This window comes from Cervus elaphus, chromosome 21, assembly GCF_910594005.1.
Source record: "Cervus elaphus chromosome 21, mCerEla1.1, whole genome shotgun sequence".
Taxonomy (NCBI): domain Eukaryota; kingdom Metazoa; phylum Chordata; class Mammalia; order Artiodactyla; family Cervidae; genus Cervus; species Cervus elaphus.
Window position 1 is genome coordinate 8,710,484 of NC_057835.1, and position 20,933 is coordinate 8,731,416.

The 20,933-nt window shown below is 51.2% G+C and overlaps 1 protein-coding gene across 1 annotated transcript in view; it reads left to right on the top strand.

Moving 5' to 3' along the window:
- Positions 1–2,094: 2,094 nt before the first annotated feature.
- Positions 2,095–20,933, top strand: part of COL22A1 (collagen type XXII alpha 1 chain) — a 219,267-nt gene continuing 200,428 nt past the window's right edge. The window contains exon 1 of the mRNA XM_043880230.1: positions 2,095–2,552. The gene's annotated coding sequence lies outside the window, so the exon portion shown is untranslated. The remainder of the gene's footprint in view (positions 2,553–20,933) is intronic.

Below are 20,933 nucleotides of genomic sequence, written 5' to 3' on the forward strand. Positions count from 1 at the left end.
GAGCCCTGGGCGCCAGGACCACTGCAGGGCAGGGTCCCAGAGACAGTCCCAGGGGTGGGAGGGGCCCTCTGTCCCATGAGCCAGACCTCCCTCACTAGGTCTCAGGGGTCTTCAGAGGGGAGAGGTTGTTCGGGGGACCCCGCTGGGGTTGCCCCTCAAATGTGCAAGCTCGTTTTCACCATGGGGCTTGGCACTAGCTATTCTAGGAGCGTGCTCTCTCTGATCTTGGATGGTTTCCCAGCTCACCTCCCTGCCGTGGCCCATGGGCTCTAGAAAGCCCCCCACTGGCCAAACCCCTGCCCCCCAAGCACTCCAAACACTCCTGATCATCAGGCTTGAGTCCACGCTCTTCTCAGGCCTCCCCAGCTCCATCAGTCACCTGGGCCCTGCTCCCCTCTCTAGCCTGGCCCCTGGCCACAGCCCGCCATGAACGCCAGGCCACAAGGGGCCCTCAACTCCAAGCTCAAGTCCTTCACTGCCTGGACAGCCTCTTATGCCCTAGTGACCTCTGGGCACCCTGCGAGCCTTGACCCTGGGTGCCCTCCTTCACCAGGCAGAGTAGAGGTGCTCTCATCTCTAGTCATGGTCTCCTGGTACTGATTCTGGAGCCCGGCTCCCTCCCCATTCACTCTCTAATTCATTTTCTTCTCTGTGTCCTTCACAGCACGTAGGACAACCTGGTCATTCAATGTGGTGGGCTGCATCCTTGTTTTCTGTCTCCCTGTGATGATGGACACAGGCAACCTGCCCCTCCTGACCGGGCTCACCATGATGCCTGGCACCTGGGCCCGTGACGCCTGTGTGTTAAGTGACTGGGCCCTCTAGTCCTTTCATGCAGGTGTGATGACTCTCTTCCTAGCCTCCCTACCCTGCCTGTGACTCTGATAACCAGGGCGCCCATCTCAGTTCCTTGCCATCTCATGCCAGGACAGCGCCCTCCCCGCCCCCAGCATGCCTCCTGTGTTCCATCTACCTGGCACCTGACACTCTGCCTGGTACCTGGTGGGTCCCCGGTCACCACACGTGGAATGAACTGCCACAGGGACAAAGAGAAACGAGGAGGAGAGGAAGGAAGCGGTTGGATGGCTGAGAATTCCCTGGGTCACAGATGAGCCCCACTTTGTCTGTTTATTAAATCCCTGCTGCCGAGCAGGAGGCCAAATAAAGACACCCCCGAGTTTGGGAGTCTGATTTGGGTTGAGTGGGGCTGAGGGAGGTCATTCAAATTAAGCCATGTTCTCATCTAGTTCAAAATACCCATGCCTGGCCCATTTTTAGGAACAGAGGTCAGCAAGAAAAAGTAGAAGAGCCCCTGGGGCCAGCACCTGTTCACTCTCTTCTTTTGGAGGCTGGGCAGCCCTTGAGGAAGGAAAGTGTGCTCCTCACACCCACCTGGTCCCGCCCCCCCCCTCTCCTGGGGGACCCCGGCGGGCGGATGACAATGGCTCTCCCTGAACCTTCCTAGTCCTCATCTCAAAATGAGGACATCAACCCACCCCTCTCCCAGGATGTGCTGAGAGCCGGGAGACGGGCCACCTGTAGTGAGAGGCAGGCAGGTGCTGGGCCAGGAGAGGGGCTCACAGAGCGCGGCAAAAGCGAAGCCCCCACTCCCGGCCCCCTGCCCCTCCAAACTTTCCAAACTTGCAGGCAGCTGCTGCCTAGCGAGGGGGCTATTTCAGACCAGGCTCTAAAAGGGACCGAAATACCCGCTGAAGTCTATAATTGGACGAGAGTTGTCAGGCCCTGTCCGGGGCTTCTGAGCGACTCCTCTTTGCCGCCTGGAGCCCGACGCTGTTCCTGCTGCCCTGACCCATCCCCAGCCTCCTGCCCCCCAACCCCGCCCCACCGCGACCCCCAGAGGGACACCCCATCCCCCCTCTGCTCTTTCTTCCGGGAGCCTCCCGCCCCTCCCGCCCCTCCCGCCCCTGGCACTCCAGGGGACCTGGCAACTACTTCTCCGCTAGCCCCCCCCCCGCCCTCCTCGCCCCGCCCCACCCTCCTCGCCCCGCCCCTCCCCGCCCGCTGCCCACCTCGCCCCGCCCGCCGCCCTCCTCGCCCCGCCCACCGCCGGGCCCCGCCCTCCGCGCTCCGGGCTGGGGATCCCACCGCTCCGGTTGCTTCGCCCCTGGGGGGACCCGAGTAGCTTTGTTCTTGGGCAGCAGCTGGACTGGCTGCCGCTGCTGCATTTTTTTTTTTTTCTTTCCAAAGGAGGTGTCTCCTGTTTCCTTATTTTTCTGTTTCTCACAAACTTTCTGTTTTATCCTCTAAGTGCCAAGCCTCACCTTTTTTTACGGTATTTATTTAGTTAGTGGTCGGATAACTAGCTCTCTCTCCGGACCCCCGGCCGGGGCCAGGGCGCCAGAGCTATTACAGGTCTAACCTAGGGAATCAGTTTGCTAGATTGGGGGGAGGGTGGGCGGGGTCGCTGGCAGGTGACACCCCCCGCCCCGGAGGGGGCTGCCTGGGGCCCGCGGCTTCTCCAAACTCGCCTCTTCTGGATCCGCCTGGACTGGGACTCTGGCCGGCATCCCCCTGAGCCTCGCCGCTGCCAGGTAAGGCCGGCTTCTCTTCTCTGCTCGGGGCTGCCGGGGGTCACAGGGCCTCAGGCTTCCCCCATCTCCCCGTGACCAGCAGGGGAGCGTCCTGGGGGCGTGAGCCCCGGAGGCAAGGCCCTCTCCTCCCTGGGATTTAGCTCCTTCTGGGGAGCCAGCACACTGATCTCCTCAGGCAATGACCTCCGTCCTGACAGGTGGGCCGTTGCTGGGCCCAGGTTCAGAGTGGGATGGAGCAAAGTCAGTGAGAAACACCTGTTTGATTCTAGCCGAGCGGCCCTGGGAGACACGAGCACAGGGTGGCTGACGCCTGGCAGCCTGTCAGATGTGGGTTGGTTTCTGAGTTGCTACTTTTGAGTTGTTGAGACATCCTAGCTTCTTTCAACTTTCCAATAAGAAATTTGGAGCAGGAGCCAGAAAGATTAAAAAAAAAAAAAAAAAGACAAACAAAAGATCACAAAGAGAGTGAAGTGGGGAAGAATAGCGTCCCTTTGGTTTTGCATTCAGTGTCCAGGAGCTTTTTGCCTGTTGGTTTCAGCTGACAACATCTCTTTCCTATCTGAGCAGTGTGTCTCCCTCTCCCAACTTTCTCTGGCCCAGGAAGGTGTTTTTGTCCCCTTTCTGCAAAGCCAATCTCTGCAGCAGACCTGAGCTGCTTGTCCCAGGTTATAAAGTGTAATTGGAATTAGTCACATTTTTGGAAAAATGTGCCCTCCCTTTTTCCCACTCAAGTCCAGACTCAGAGATGACAGACAGGGGAGAGGCTTATCAGGCATGCCCTGAAGGGGGCGACCCCCCGGCCCCTCCCCAGAACATCATTCCATTATTTGTCATCTTCCAGCACCTTGTGCAGCACCCCTGTTGGAACACAGGTCATTCCAGCCCCGTCTGTCTGTGTCTCCTTGAGGATATACAGCCGGCAACATCCGAGGAAGCCAGACTTGTGCTGTGAGAGCCCCTGGTGATGGGCTGCATCTTCAGACCCTTCTAGTTTATTTCACCGAGTTGTTCTGGGGAAGTTCTAAAGCCCAGAGCTTCTGTGTTGCTTGCGGCTGGGCTGAGTGGGGTGTGCTGTCTGGTTGGCACCGATGCTGGTGAAGGGCAGGAGCCTTGCTGATCATCTGGCCTCCTGGTCTTAACTCCGTTGCTCTCTCTGGCTGCCGTGAGCTGGAGGAGCTGTGCCCAGGGAGGTTTGGGTTCCTTATCTGCCAAGTGGACATGATGAAAGCACGCAGGGAGAACTCTGAGAGTGCCCGGGACCTCTTCGGCATGTGGTGTATCTAAGTTAGCTTCTGCTTCACAGACTCAGGGAGGGGGTGGCATCAGTGATTGTATCCCCACCCCATCCTGCATCTACTTGTCTCTCTGCTGCTCAGGGGCCAACTGCATGATTTGGAGGAAATTGTCATCTTATGTCCGTTGGGTGTGTCTGTCAAGAGGCTGGAAGGGCTGAGGGGTTCCTTTCCTGGGGATCCAGAAGTGACTCTGGGGATCCATGGGGCCTTGAAGGGGCTTCCAAGGTGGTACTAATGGTAAAAAAATCCACCTGCCATAGCAGGAGACACAAGAGACTCGGGTTGGATCCCTGGGTTGGAAAGATCCACTGGAGTACGAAATGGCAACCCGCTCCAGTATGCTTGCCTGGAAAATCCCATGGACAGAGAAGCCTGGTGGGCTACAGTCCCTGGGGTAAAAAAGAGTCAGACACAACTGACTGTCGGAGCACATGCACACCTCCCTGGGGCCTTGAAAATGTTGGGAGCAGAAATTTGTAACTTTTTTTTTCCTGGAGCTTCTTCAAAGTTTCATCAGATTCTCAAGTTTTTTCATATTGACAAAACGGTTAAGGAAGTGGCGCACAGGCTGATCCAGCCCACAGACAGTCTTAATGCTTCTTAGGTGCATTTTGCATTTGTTTGAATTACTTTTCAACATGAACTGATCAGGAGATTTCTTGTACACATCTCAATTTCTGGCTTCTCTTGAGAAATGAGAAGATTGGACAGCCTTTGCTTGTGTCCCAGGGAGGCCGTCCATGTGGCCACCCACCAGCCAGGCAGATGCCCCCTGGTCATCCACAGTCATTGGTGTGACCAGCAGGGGGCTTGACCCCTCTGGACTGGCAGGTCTGGGTTATCTCTCTCCCTCTGATTTTATTCTAAGAGGGTTGCAGATAAGCGGAGTCACTTTCAGAGGAGAGAACGCAGGCTGCCCTGGGAACAGAGCTGTGGACTATAAGAAAGAGCCTCTGGTGTGGAGGAATGAAGACCCGTGGCCAAAGGAATCTGGGGGATGCCGTGGAGAAGAGACAGCTGACCCACTCTCTTGGTCCCCAGAGGGTGGAAGCAGGAGAACCGGTGGATGAAATTTCACTGGACGCTGGATTTCTGTCCAGTGGGAAGGAAGATCGGGTCAGAGACAGGAGGGGTCCCCTGGATCCACTCACTGGGGGACGCGGCTCCAAAGCTGGGGGTATTTAAACAGAGATTGGATGGCCATTTCACAGGGCCGGCAGGGGTGCTGATCTGAATGTTGATGGCCAGGTGAACATTTAAGGTCTTCTCCCAGCTTGAGCTTCTGCACTTCCTAAGTGCTTCCTTTCCACCCCTAAAATTCTGCTCATCCACTCTGGCCCCCTGCTCTTCTTCCTTCAGTGCTGCTGCTGATGGAGGCCAGCAGGGGTGTGTGGTCACTCGCGTCAGGACTGTGAACTCTCTGTGGGTCATTTGTTTCTCGGTTTTTGTGAACAAGAAATGGAAGGTGAGAGTCTGAATGGCTCACCTCAGGACAGGTAGAGGGAATACAAGAGCCAAGATTCAAAGGCACATCTGGGGATCAAAGCCCTTATCAACCAACAGAAGGAGCTACTGTTACAGATGAAGGCAGCTGAGGAAAGACAGAATGAGAAAGGGCCACGGGGACCTTCGGCGTGGGAAAGGTCCCTGAGGATTTCCTAGCCCATCTTCCTACTCAGGAGTGGGAGACATGGTGGCTTGCCTGACAAAAACAACTTTAATCATTTTTATTAAACAAAATGAAGTAAATATTTTATTAATAAAAATCCAGTGACAGCAGAAATCAAGGAAGATATATCTGGTAAGATGAGAAGAGTACAGTTGCCCCATTTTACAGATGAAGGAACAGAGTCCAGGAGAATGTGAGTGACTTGACTGTTTTGTATTTAGAGACAGAGATGGGTCTCAAATGCATGTCTACTGAGAGATACCTGCGCATAGAGGGCTTGCCCTTGGTCTTCCTGCTCATTGTGCATGAGTGTGCGCGCGTGTGTGTGTGTGTGTGTGCATGTGTGTGAGTCAAGGCCAGGCGGCCACACTGACCTCTCCTCCTTGCACTTTGCAGTGAGTAAGTGAACAAATGTCCACAGGAATTGCAATGTTGAATGAGTGAATGACATGTACCACTCCTCAGCCTTATGATTTGGCAAAATTGGTCACTTTCTTTGTGGTTAGTAAGCACCATTTTTTATCGCTTCTTTGAATCCCTTCTGTGGATGCACCCTCCATTCCCACTTGCTGCCTCAGCGAGCATCTTTCTGCACGTGACTTCTGCCCCTCATAATGCCGTCCCTGAGATTATTCCTAAAGAATAGGCATTCTGGGTCAAAGGGCATTTTAATGGCTCTCAGGAGGTTTTGGGACTGAGCCTTCATGAGAAGCCGAAAGCTGGGTAACACTGTGGCCTGAACAGAGGGAAGTCTCGGCCGAGATCCAGGGAATGCGCTGATCAGCCCTTCCGCTGTGGTCGTGGAGCCTGTCGGAACCCATTGGTGACAAACTCCATCTGATGGGGTTAAGTTCTCATCTGCTGTCCGCCTACCTTAGCTTGGACACTCCCAGTTACTGGGCGCTCACTACTTCTAGCTAATTCTGCCTAAGTTCTGATAGAGATGAGAATATCATTTTAATTTTTTAAAGTTGGGTTCATAATACAGTTTTGGGGAAAAAAAAAAAGCAATTTGCACATCCTTTTTGGTTGGAGCTCTCTAAAGAGAAGACTTTCTTTTAACTGCATCCTGACAGGAGCCAGTTGGAACTGGCCTTGACTGCCCGGCAGCCAAGTGGCTGAAGCCAGAGTGTGCTGTATACAAACAAGAAAAGGCAAACTGAGCTCAACAATACAGTCAACAAAATCTCACTTGAAAATCAAGCAGCGCTGCAAGCTTCTTTGGGGTGATAGATTCATGACCACGCAGGGCTTTATCAAATAGCCATTCCTTTAACAGGCTGTTTCATCTGAAGACTGTGAGATGACCATCAAAGCCACCTTGCCCCATCTCCTTATCCTGTGCCTGACCCATCTCTGTCCCAGCCTTTGCCCACCTCCTCCTGTCCTACTCCCAGGGGCAGGGGAACTGCCATCTTCCAAGGGGAACCAGTGGTTTGTTAGTGGATATCTCGTTAAAATGAAGGCTTTCTCCCTGCCACTCTGTCTGTCAGCCCTTACTTCATGATTTTGGCGGTACTTAGAATAATTAAAAGGGATTTCTCTGGCAGTCCAGTGGTTCAGACTCTGTGCTTCCAATGCAAGGGGTTAGGTTCCATCCCTGTTCAGGGAACTAAGATCCCACATGCCATGCGGTGTGGCCCAAGAAAAAAATCAAAAAGAAAAAAAGTAGAATAATTGAAATCTCCTTTCCCATGACATTTTTTCGGACCTCTGTAAAGACAAACTAGTGTGACCCTGAGCCTGAGATTGGACCCCAATTGGTCCCAGGCTGTATAATCTGCATTCTCCCATCACTCCTGGGGACCAATTATGCTGCTACCCGCTGTGCAGACGGACGGCCTGTCCATCCCAGGCTTACAGATGTTTAGTCCCACAGTAAGTAAGAGGCAGAGCTGGGACTCAAACCCATGTCTTCGGGCAGAATCCATGGCCTGAACCAAAATTCCGATCTGCCTTAAGTGTGTAAGGTAAATGTATAGACTTCATCCAATGAGGCATACATACCATATGGACAATCTTTGTTCTTTTTAGAAAATATTTTTCATTAGAATGTCTTAAATTATGAAAGCATGTTTTTTAGCATTTAAATACATGAATGTTTATTTTTTTATTAGTGTACAGTTGCTTTACCCTTGAAAGTGTATTTTCACAAGGGCAAAGACACTGACAATGCCCCTGTGTCTTCATCTCCCCAGCTTATCAAGTAGTAACATTCTGACAAATACCCTTTCAGAATCTTACCCAAACACACACATCAATCAAAAATCCAACATTTGAACAGACTACTACAACAAGGTTACTTACCACTGTGTCTGGCTCATAGGAGGGGCTCTGTTAATAACTGAAAGGTTGAATTGTCTGTTTTGCCTGGTCTAATGGCTCCTCTGAGGCCGCTGGGCTGTGGGGCAACGGTCTCCATTGGCCTTCAGCAAAATGGATGGGCAGGAGAAGACCCTGGATGGCATGTTTGCAGGTCTCTGAGGAAACACCTAATGCAGCTCAGCTTTTTTTTCCTCTTGCTCCTCAGTTGCTGTGGGCGAGTCTGCATGGGCTTTCCTTGCATCTCGGTCCCCCCCCGCCCTCCCGGAGTTCCTCACCCCCAGCCCCCCATGCTGCTGACAGCTTCACGTCCTCAACTTCTGTAATCGCCCGAGGGCTGGTCTGTTTCTGCCTCTTGCCAATGAGATCCTGGAGTTCATGGGTTTTGTGTTTCTTATCTCTGAACTACTAGTGTCTGCACAATGGTGGGCAGAGTAAGGAATTCGATAAATCTTTGTGGAAGGAAGGAATTTCCAAATGGTGATAATCAAGTGCCTGGCACATAGTATCTGATTAATAAAATTACAGCTTGGTTTAAATCACAAATAAGGGAGTGAGATATCAAGATTGGAAAAAGACACCGATATTTGCAGTGTCTGGCACAGCGTTTCACATACAAACATGCATGGCAGATGCTAGTCCTTCCCCATCAGCGGTGGCATGGTTGGTGGCGGGGGTGGGGGCGCGGGTTGAGCTTTGAGTGATGACCAGGCAGCTCTGGACCTTAGGCATTGCTGGGGGTCCCACTGAGCCCTAGGGGCTTGGATTCATGGGCCGGGCTGTGTTGGTGGGTGTAAGTCTGGCTTGGGTCTGAATTTGGCCCTTCTCTTTCTTGGCTGTCTGTGTGGTCCAGGGCCATTTAGAGCATTTCTACCGGAGCCAAGGGGATGGACTCAGAAAACATGGTGAGGGACAGCTCAGGGCCCAGAAATCTCTGGTCAGTGAGTAGATCTGACATCCTTAATGCCTGGTAGGTCAACTTGCTAGAAAGTTTAGAAGGTCGTACAGGCCCCAGGATTCCCTGTTAGCCACACCAGCCTGTTCTTATGCTGGAAAAGAAAGTCCTCACCACCTGATCACCCCTCCCTCAGACGATGCCCTGGCCACACAGCGCATATTGAATGTACTGTGCTAAGTCAGTCACGTGTGAATCTCTGCAACCCTGTGGACTGTAGCCCACCAGGCTCTCTGTCCATGGGAATTCTCCAGACAAGAGAGTGGGTTGCCATGCCCTCCTCCAGGGGATCTTTCCAACCCAAGGATCGAACCCAGGTCTCCCACATTGCAGGCGGATTCTTTACTGTCTGAGCTACCGGGGAAGCCCAAGAATACTGGAGTGGGTAGCCTATCTCTTCTCCAGGGGAACTTCCTGACCCAGGAATCCAACCAGGGTCTCCAGCATTACATACTGAATACAAATACCTATATCTCTTTCCTCTTTGGTTGGTCATTTCCTGAGAGCCCTGCCCCCAGGTCTCTGCCCTGGGGGTTGATGCTCTGAATGCCTGCTGCGGGTCAGATGTGCTTGGGGCATCAAGGGGCAGATACCCCAGTGCCCTGAGGCCAAGTTGCCCCCGGTGTGTTCAGGTGGGGGTTCCTAGCCAACCACTCACCATGCAGCAGTACTTACTAGAACACAGACCATTGGCACTGTGAGTTTACATACTCCCCCCGGGGAATTTTTGCAAAATACTGGAGGGAGTTAGTAATCACTTTATGTAGGAGAAGAGACCTAGAGCCTTAGGTGACCTGTCCAGGGTCAAGTGGCCAGATAAGAGCAGAAGCCTCTTTCCTTTATGCTCCCCCCACTGTCTCCTCCCCTCCCCTCCCTTCCCTTCTCTGTGTCAGCGTGTTTTCTGTTAAGGTTGGGCTTTCACATCCGACTTCTGAGAGGGTAAACGCCGAGTCTTGGAGGAAAGTGGAGTATTCCCCAAACTATTTTTATCTGTTTTTATTTTTTTAATTGGAGTATGATTGCATCTCAATGTTGTATTAGTTTCTGCTGCGCACCCCCCCCCCCGCCCCGCCCGAGGTCATCGCAGAGCTAGCACCAGCTGAGCTGCCCGCACCATGCAGAAGCTTGCCCTTAGCTATGTACTTTACCCGTGGTAGTGCCTATGCGTCACTGCTCCTCTCTCAGTTCGCTCCACACTCTCCTTCCCCCGCAGTGTCCACACGTCCGTTCCCTGTGTCTGTGTCTGTCTTCCTGCGCTGCAAACGGGTTCATCAGTGCCATTTTCTAGATTCCACATATACGCATTAATATATGGCATTTGCTTTTCTCTTTCTGACTTTCTTCACTCTGTTCATCCACATTGCTGCAACTGACCCACACTATTTTGAATGCATTGTTCCTCTTTGGGGCTGTCTTCCTACCATGTACAGTCCCGGAGGCAGGAACTCTGCCTGATTTATCTCCATTGCTGAAGCTCTGGTGTGGGCTTGGGTGGGAGTGGGGAGGGTACCGGGCCTGCGGCGTGAGTGAGTGCCTGTGTGGGTGAGTGGTCGGTGGTGATGAGGTGGGGACGGAGGGAGGGGTGCAGAAATGCGTGACTCCCTGGTGGAGGGCGGGCGAGAGAGCCAACTGGTGAAACAGTGAGTGAGAGGCAAGCCCGCGGGTGGATGGGTACACGAGGGCCTTGGGATGCATTGACGTCACCATGTGTTGATCGGCCACGTGTGGACGGTTCTCAGGTGAAAAGGAAGGAAAGAGGATGGGGTGGCAAGGTTCAGTCCTCAGAACCTTTCAAGAGCCTCTTCTCTGTCGCTCCTGCGAATCCTCCCACCGAGAAATGCTCAGACTGGGTTTGAAAAGCCTGACTTCACTGGACATAGCAAAGCACAGAGGTGATGAGCTGAGCCCCTCCCACTGCCCCACTCCCAAAGGGGAGAAATTCTGGGCGCTTCCTCTCCGCTTGGTCCTGGAGTCCCCGCACAGTGATGCCAAAGCAGCGGGTCCTTTGAACAATGAGCCGGGGCCCTGGGTCACGCTGGCCACGGACCTCCCTGGTCCCACTGTGTCAGGCACATTTGTGCATTGATTCTCTGAGAAGGCAACTCACCCCGTGGGGTCTCTGTTCCTAGTTCCTTCCCAGGCATCCCTGCCCCCCGCCTCCACCTACTCACACCTGCAGAGCAGTGGGCCGTGGAGATCTGAGACGCTCTCTTAGAAAAAAAGAAACGCCCTTCGGGACGAGACACAGACAGTAGCTCCTGTGCCCATAAGCCACGTGCTTGCTCTGTTCTCAGGACATAGAAGTTTTAAGATTATATCTTTCGGTATTTTTTTCAAAAAAATAAAAGAGAATGTGCTTTTATTATCTAAGTCAATATAGAGTTAAGTTAGTGGAGAACTCTACCGTTGTTATGCTGATACATGGAGCGCCTGCTCTCTGCCTGCCACCCTCCAGGCGCTGAGACAGGACCCTAAGTCCAAGGAGCTCCATGGAAAAGACAGACCAATACGTTGTTGTGTTTAGTCACTTAGTTGTGTCCAACTCTTTGCAACCCCATGGATTGTAGCCCGCCAGGCTCCTCTGTCCGTGGGGATTCTCCAGGCAAGAATACTGCAGTGGATTGCCATGCTCTCCTGCGGAGACCTTCCCAACCCAGGGATTGCACCCAGGCCTCCCGCCTTGCAGGCAGGTTCTTTACTGTCTGAGCCACCAGAGAAGCCCAAGAATGCTGGAGTGGGGAGCCTGTCCTTCTCCAGGGGCTCTTCCTGACCCAGGAAGAAGAAGGAAAAAAAGATCACAGGGAATAAGATAAAAGAACATAAACACTAGATGAGGGGATGGGACGAGTCAAAGCTGCCTGAGCTCACCTCTGCCACCCACAGAGGCCTGGCCAGAGGGGAAATGCCTTAAGTTCAGCTCAGTCACTCCTTAGGCTCATGGATTGATGGGCCGAGAGAGACAGAGAGAGAGAGAGAGACAGCTATGCTGGAGCCCATCACAATACAACCTGAAATCAACCCTGAATATTCATTGGAAGGACTGATGCTGAAGCTGAAACTCCAATACTTTGGCCACCTGATGTGAAGAGTTGACTCACTGGAAAAGACCTTGATGGTGGGAAAGCCTGAAGGCAAAAGGAGAAGCGGGTAACAGAGGATGAGATGGTTGGATGGCATCTCATGGACATGCTCAATGGACATGAGTTTGAGCAAACTCTGGGAGATAGTGAAGGACAGGGAAGCCTGGCGTGCTGCAGTCCATGGGGTCACAAAGAGTCAGACCCAAATGCACTACTGAACAGTGACAACACACTACAATATCAGCTTCCCACTTGACAGGATTCAGAAGGTAAGTAGGTCAGTTTTAATATTGTTTGTGAGATGATAAAACAATATCACCCCGGGGTCTGGGGGAGCCTGAAGAAGGTAGTGACACTCTCTTCGTGGGAAATCAGGGAAGCCTTCACAGAGGAGAAGACGCATCCTAGGGGTTTTGAAGGATGAGTAGGAGTCTGCCTGGCAAGGAGAAGACTGTTATCATTTCAGAGGTAACGACAGAGGCCGTAGCAAAGGGTTAGGGCAATGGTGGGGTATTAGAGAAAGAGAGGAAAGTCGCCGAGGCTGGAGAAAAAGGCTCATGAGGAGTCGGTGGGGACCATGAACCTGGACAAGGAGATGGGGACCAGATTGAGGAAGGCCGGAAGGAGAAGGCTTTCTGCTGGGGATGATGTGAACAGACCTGAACAGACCTGTGTGCTCCAGGACACATCTGTGCCCAAGGCCCTTTACAGACTCACAGAGCTTAACCCACAGGGTTACAACCTGCTTCAGATGTCGGAGTCTCACCCTCAGAAGGAGAAGTGTCTTCAGAGATTCTGGGGTCCTGGGTGCCCCCAGGGCTGAGCCAGGAGCTTGGGTGCTAAACTACAGCATCTCTTAAAGTAGGGGCTCCAAGCGAGGGCTTGATCCTCCCTTCAGCTTCCTCACCCGAAGACGGTTAACATCTCTCAGACACCTTCCTGCTCCTAGAGTGCAGGATTCTGAGATGTTCTTAGTGCCTTGTGAGGTTGCCAGCACCTGGTTACTGGGGGCACTCAGGCTTAGGTGGAGGCATGAGAGGGGCTAGAGTGGATTCAGTTCAGTCCAGTTCAGTCGCTCAGTCGTGTCTCTTTGCGACTCCATGGACTGCAGCATGCCAGGCCTTCCTGTCCATCACCAACTCCCGGACTTTACTCAAACTCATGTCCATTGAGTCAGTGACGCCATCCAACCATCTCATCCTCTGTCACCCCCTTCTCCTCCCACCTTCAATCTTTCCCAGCATCAGGGTCTTTTCAAATGAGTCAGTTCTTCACATCAGGTGGCCAAAGTATTGGAGTTTCAGCTTCAACATCAGTCCTTCCAGTGAATATTCAGGACTGATTTCCTTTAGGATGGACTGGTTGGATCTCCTTGCAGTCCAAGGGACTCTCAAGAGTCTTCTCCAACACTACAGTTCAAAAGCATCAATTCTTTGGTGCTCGGCTTTCTTTATTGTCCAACTCTCACATCCATACATGACTACTGGAAAAACCATAGCCTTGACTAGACGGACCTTTGTTGGCAAAGTAATGTCTCTGCTTTTTAATATGCCATCTAGGTTGGTCATAACTTTTCTTCCAAGGAGTAAGTGTCTTTTAATTTCATGGCTGCAGTCACCATCTGCAGTGATTTTGGAGCCCCCCCAAAATAAAGTCAGCCACTGTTTCCACTGTTTCCCCATCTATTTGCCATGATCTTAGTTTTCTGAATGTTGAACTTTAAGCCAACTTTTTCACTCTCCTCTTTCACTTTCATCAAGAGGCTCTTTAGTTCTTCTTTGCTTTCTTCCATAAGGGTAGTGTCATCTGCATATCTGAAGTTACTGATATTTCTCCTGGCAATCTTGATTCCAGCTTGTGCTTCATCCAGCCCAGCATTTCTCATGATGTACTCTGCATATAAGTTAAATAAGCAGGGTGACAATACTTGACAATACAGCCTTGACATACTCCTTTTCCTATTTGGAACCAGTCTGTTGTTCCATTTCCAGTTCTAACTGTTGCTTCCTAACCCACATACAGATTTCTCAGGAGGCAGGTCAGGTGGTCTGACATTCCCATCTCTTTCAGAATTTTCCACAGTTTGTTGTGATCCACACAGTCAAAGGCTTTGGCATAGTCAATAAAGCAGAAATAGATGTTTTTCTGGAACTCTCTTGCTTTTTCGATGATCCAGCAGACGTTGGCAATTTGATCTCTGGTTCCTCTGCCTCAAGCATGGGGCAATGGGGGAGTTTGGAGTGGACCACTCTCTCAGACAGAGGTCTTATATGGTGGTACAGAAGGTACTGGCAACTTGAAACAAGTGCTAAGAAGGGCTCCCTGGTAACAACAACTTCCTTCAATTGAGTGCTCGTAGTCTTTTTGTTTTTTTAATTGACTGGCAACCAGGCATTGTGGTAGGGACCCTAATCCTTCCCATAAGCTGGTGGGGTAGGCTAATCCCCTTGTTACCGACGAGGCGCAGAAGCTTAGACAGTAGCTGAGATCATGCAGCAAACCCGACAGGTGCTGGACCCGGGAACCAAACTCCAGTCTGTCTGGCCCATGGCCCGTGGCTCTCCGTCGACTGTCAATCTCAGCTCTCACTGCTTATGGCTCCTCACTGTCCTTCCCCCCCAAAATGGGGACTCTACTGGGTCGGCACCTCCCAAATCAGAGTGGGTGCTGCAGCACTATTTATATGCATTGCTTCATCAGACCAGATGCTACTCAAAATAAGTTAAACAGAAATATCTCTCTGTGTCCTCAGGACCCTGTAATCTGAGATACTCTCTTGTGAAATGAACTGCGACAGTCTATTTGGGGTGGGGCGGTGGAGAGAGAAAATAACAAAATCAAGAAGAATTCAGTACTGAACATGAAAGAAAGAAGAACGAGGTTACGACAGCTCTCGGATGTTTGCATAGACTCACAGAACCATCACGAGCGATGAGTGGTTTCTGGTGCGGATGGTGGGGCTCTCTCAAGGGATGGCATCCTTCTCTGTGCCACCCCATTGGCCCGGGAAGGATGCAGGGGTGGGGTATCTGGATGGACTTTGGAAGTCAGCCCTTGGAAAAGGATTCTGGGAAAGCCAGTCTAAGCTGAGTTGTCAATCAAACATGAAAGGAGGAAGAGGGGAAAAGACACAGAGCAAGGAAGGAGATTAAGGACCCGGAATGGGGAGGGCACTTGGAAGGGCCTGGGTGAGCTCCAGAGATGGAGCCGTATAAAGTCCAAGGCCTGTCTGTGGTTTGCAAGTGAAAGAAGCCCAGCTCAGACTGGCTTAGATTTTTTTAAAAATGGGGCTGGAGAAACATTGATCCCCAACGCAAAAGCTCTGAGTGCTTGTGGACTTTGGGCAACGCTAAGGTGCTCAAGTGACAAATCTCGTCTCGTCCCCCTCAATGGTGGCTTCCTTCTCCATCAGGATCCCCCCCACCCTGCCCCGGGTCATGGCAGATGGCCCTCCACATCTCCAAACTTAGCATCTCTAGCAGAAACACATCTCTCTTCCCGGAAACTCCAGCAGAGTTTCCAGAGATGCCGTGGCTTGAGTTTCATTCACAGTTTTTAGCAACTGGCAGAGAAATGCGACTGGCATCTGGACTCTTGATAAAAAGAACTGATAGGAAATATTTTTGAATTCCACAGCACAAAGAAGGAGGTTAGAAAAGCACATTTCTCATTCTATTTCCATCCCCTGCAATGAAATTAATCCTGCATTTTGGTAGCCTGGGGTTTAAGCAGATTCCATGTAAGTCTTTCAATGTCTGAATGGAAGGAGGGCTGGGTGGATGTTCTTGCTGGTAATTAGGACCAGACTCCTAAAGTCCCGAGTTCTTTGTTTCCTCCTCTCCTATGAGACATCAAACTAGTGCTTTCAGTCTACAGAGGACAGGGAGCAATCCTCTGTGGTTACGGATGACATCTGTCTAGGACTGAATCCTAGTTCTGCATGTTCCTGGGTGTATGATTTGAGACACATTTGTTAACTTTCCTGAGTTTGAGATTCCTCGATTCTAATCACCGTTTGGTCAGCTTGTTGTGAGGAGATAAAACAATTCAAGTGAAACTACAGCACGGCTCTGGCTACTGTTTACATCATTCATGCCGCTGTATGTTCACCACGTCTGTTATCGCATAACCTGTTGAACCAGCTGTCATACTGTGAGTTTGGACATGTATTTTCACTGCCCTAAAAATCCTCTGTGCTCTGCCTGTTCATCCCTCCCTCCCTCCCCCCACACACACTCTTGGAAACCACTTAATTTTTAGTCTCCATAGTTCGGCCTTTCTCATAATGGCATAGAGTTGGAATCATACTGTATGTAGCCTTTTCAGATTGGCTTCTTTCACTTCGTAATATGCATTTAAGGCTCCTCCAGGTCTTTCCATGGCTAGCTGGCTCATTTCTTTGTAGTGATGAATAATCTTCCATTGTCTGGATGGACCACAGTTTATTTATTGATTCACATACTGAAGGACATCTTGGTTGCTTCTACATCTTGAAAGTTATACACAAAGTTCTATAAACATCCATGTGCAGGTTTTGTGTGGACCTAAGTTTTCGATTCCTTTAGATAAATACCAAGGAGGGTGGCTGCTGGATCATATGGTAAGAACATGTTTAGTTTTGTAAGAAAGCACCAAAGTGTCCTCCAAAGTGGCCGCGCCATTCTGCATTCCCACCAGCACTGATTGAGGGTTCCTGTTACTCCACATTATCACCTGCATTTGGTGTTGTCAGCGCTCTGAGTCTGGACCATCCTAACAGGTGTGGAGGGGTGTCTCACTGCTGTTTGATTTTGCATTTCCCCGATGACGAGTTGATATGGAACATCTTACCATGTGCTTATTTTCCCTCTGTATGTCTTCTTTGGTGAGGGGTCTGTTAAGAACCTCAGTTTGTTTTTAAAATCAGGCTGTTTTCTTATTGCTGAGTTTTAAGGGTTTTGGGTATATTTTGGAGAACTGTTCTTTATCAGGTGTATCTTTTGCAAATATTTTCTCCTGATCTACGACTTATCTTTTTATTCTCTTGAAGATTTTGTTTGTTTGTCTTTAGTTGAAAGTACACAACAGAGGATTCTCCACCATGAAAGTCACAGGAAAACATTAGATGACAGGAAGCAAATCAAAGGCACGGAAGTACCCTAGCACTTCTGTGACTAAGTGCAATAGTTGAACGTGAGGCTGACACTAATATGTCAGCGGGGCAGTGGGGGCTGGCACTTGGCTTCTCTGCCTGCCCCCACCCTGGCTGCACACTGCTTTTCCTCAGGGCTCTGTCCTCCACTCCCTCTTCACTTTTCCAAGAGGGTCTCCTGCCCCAATTTCTCTTCTGAGCTTTGACTTCTCCACCTGGGTGTCTTCCAGGCGACTCAGACTCACTCACAATGTCCTGCTTATCACCCCCACCCACTCAGTGACTGGCTCCCAGATGTTCAAACTGGAAGTGTAGTGCCATGGAATCTGCAGCTGGACCACTTGAAAATGATAGCATTAGTTGCTCAGTCGCGTCTGACTCTTTGAAACCCCGTGGACTATAGTGTGCCAGGCTCCTCTGTCCATGGGTATTCTCCAGACAAGAGTACTGGAGTGAGTTGCCATGCCCTCTTCCATGGGATCTTCTCAACCCAGGGATCAAACCCTGGTCTCCTGCATTGCAGGCCGATTCTTTACCATCTGAGCTACCAGGGAAGCCCAAGGACCACTTGACCTCCTTACTGTCTTAGGAAAGATTGTCAGCATCTCTTTGGATGTTGCACTAACTTCCTTGTTGGTCCCTCTGCTCCATCCATCCTTTCTCAATAGGGTTTTCGAAATTGCATCAATATAGGCCACTCCCTTGCATGAGGACATCCACTGCTTCCAAGGGCAAAGTCTGACCCCTTTTTCTAGGTCACTGCCCAAGTCCCTTGACTGCCTTTATTAAGATGAATAATTCTTATTAAGATGAATTATTCTTGCCTTCTGCTCCAGCCTGTTGCTTTTGCTTCCTCATCTAAATTCTTTTCTTATTGCTCATAAGTGATCCTGGAAGGGAGGCAGGCTATTCCTGGTAAAGACAACCCTTGTCTCCCTGCCTGCTCTCCACCCATCTTTCCAGGCTCGGCTCAGGTGTTACCTCCTCCAGGAAGCCGTCCCTGACTCTCAGGCCTAAATCAAGTGCTTTCAGAGCACTGACCCTAAAGAAATGGAAGCATCTACTTGCTTCTCTGTGTCCACTATTGGGTCGGAAGCTTTTTGGACAGTGTCCTGTTCTGTGTGCCTGGCACTTAGTAAGTGCCTGACCTGCCTTCAGGGCATGATTGAATTGGGGAATAATTGGACCTTAAAGGCCTGGGACCCCTATGCAGTTAACACTGGCCTGTGACATAGGTGTTGTTATACGTGAATGGGCTGAGGTCCAGAGAGGTTAAGTGACTTCCCCGGTTTGCACAGAGAGCCACAAGCAGAACTGGACTCTGAACACAGGGTTCTGAAACAGAAGCTCTGGTCTATGGCCATACCACCCTGAATGCGCCCGATCTCATCTGAAACAGAAGCTCTGTCATCGTGCCAGCTGCTGCAGGAAGAGTCAACGCCCCTGAAGGTGCTCGGTCTGTGTGGTGACTGAGGAGGACTTGTTGCAGGTCCTACAGGGCAGGGATTTGAATCCGGGAGGCAGGCTCCCCAGCAACCCCCTGGGCTCTTGGGCTTCCATAGCGACAGAAGCCAGCCAGCTCCCTCTGCCCCTCTGCACCTGCAAGTGCGGTCTTCATCAGACAGCACAGCAGAAGCTCAGAAGGACCCGGCTCAGTGGCCTGGGCACAGCCACGCCAGGCTTTTATGTCTCCACCAGATTCCTGCCCAAGAGCTTCGTCCGTCGCCCCAGCAACACATCCGCGGTGCCTCAGTCCATGCAGTCTCTGCCCTCCGTGGGCAGCGGCCAGCCCCTCTGCAGCAGGCAGCGCTTGCACTTTGCCCAGGCTGCCTCGCCATGTGCCAGATCTCATTTTCTCCCTCTAAATTGCCTTCTGCTCACTGTCTTTCCTCCCCCACCTCTGAGTCCCTGAATAGGGAAGGCTGGTTACTATGGCAATGGGCTGGCTTGTGGAAGGAACTCAGCTCAGTAAATTAATTGCTGGACTTTTGGAGACTAATGGCACAGCCCTGCCTCCCAGGGACAGGGTGTGGCCTGCGTCGTGCCCACTTGGCAGCCAAGTCCTAGACAGAGCTGATGAGAGAAATGGAATCATGGTACCCATGCTTGCTGCTGGGGAAGCAGGGCACACAGATCTCACCAGGTACAGTGGCTGTGGCCCTGGTCTGTGCCGGTATCTCTGCCACATGCTTTGCAGAAACTACTTCATAGAACCCTCACAGCATCCCCTATGGAGTAGGGATGATCCCCTCTTATGATGGAGATTTAGTGGCTCCTGAGCATAAAGGTGCCTTACCTGGCCTGCCTCCTCAGTGGGCATTTTGCTATAAACATTTCATTCATTCTCTTCTCTACAACATCTTCCAGAAGTAGAAGCACAGGGAACATCTCCTATCTCATTCTGTGATGCCAATCACAGATGATCCTAATCCCAAATAAAGCCATTCGAGAAAAGAAAATAGCAGACCAATATCTCTCGTGAGCCTCGATGCAACAACTCTCTACAAAATATTAGCAAATAAATATGACAGTGAATAAAGGGAATTCTAGGTCATGGCCAAACAGAGTGTATCCCAGGCATGCAAGGCTGGTTCAATGTTTGGAAATCACTTAATGGAATCTATCACACCAACAAGCAAAGAAGACCCTTCCTTCTCTGTCCTCTGGAGGATGCATGGCTTGGTTTTGGCTATATCCTTTGCTATATCCATGTTGTTTCTGTGCTTAAGAAAGAGGTTTTGCTCCAGCCAGATTCCAACATCCTGAGAAGCTCTGTTATGCTTGATTATACCCATGGGCCTGTGATTGCCTGGGACTGAATCCTGGCTACTGGGTGTGTGTCAGGGGCAGTTTCCTGAGCCCTTTGTGCCTCAGTTTCTTAATCTGTAAAATGGGCCTCATGATATCTGCCTTCCAGATTAAATGAGTTATTATTTATTAAGTCCTGGGAATGACTCTTGGTGTTTAGTAAGCATGTGATACATGTTAAAAAGGTGAGTGTTGGAGAGTGTGGACTTTGGTTATTCAGGCCTGACGGCAGGTCCAGCTCCAAGTTTACTGGCCTGGGTGCCTAGCAGAATTGTCTGTGCTCCCTGATCGCAGGCTCATCTTCAGGAGGGTGGGGCTCTCAGTACTGCCTTGCAGAGAAGACGTTGCTAAAAGGAGCCTGGCTCGCAGCACACACGTTTCCTCAGCCTTTTCTTTAGAGGACCAAACAGCAAGCCTGTGCACTTTCAACTCCACACACACACTCACCGGGACAGAGGTCGGCACAGACTGGCCCTGGGGGGGCTTGGTGTGCTGCTGCTGCTGCTGAGTCACTGCAGTCGTGTCCGACTCCACGTGACCCCATAGACGGCAGCCCCCCAGGCTCCCCCGTCCCTGGGATTCTCCAGGCAAGGACACTGGAGTGGGTTGCCATTTCCTTCTCCAATGCATGAAAGTGAAAAGTGAAAGCGAAGTCACTCAGTCGTGCCAGTCACTCAGTCGTGCCCAACTCTTAACGACCCCATGGACTGCAGCCCACCAGGCTCCTCCGTCCATGGGATTTTGCCATGGAAAGAGTACTGGAGTGGGGTGCCATTGCCTAAGGAGTAGTTATTTCTGAGTCCCGTGGACCTGCTTTCACATGCAGCTCTACCCTTCGCCAACGGGGTGTGCTGGGGGCATCTCCCTGCTTGTCAGCCTTGGCTTGCTGGCCTGTGAATGGGAGGCGCAGGTGTCCACACCATGGGGCTGCTCTAGAGATGGGCCCTATGATATATACAGCGTGGAGGCTCTACAGTGAGGCCGGGTTTTACCCAGGTACAGGGGCCCGCGGGCTTCCCAGGTGGCGCTAGTGGTAAAGAACCCACCTGCCAATGCAGGTAGACGTAAGAGACACAGGTTCAGTCCCTGAGTTGGGAAGATCCCCTGGAGGAGGACATGGC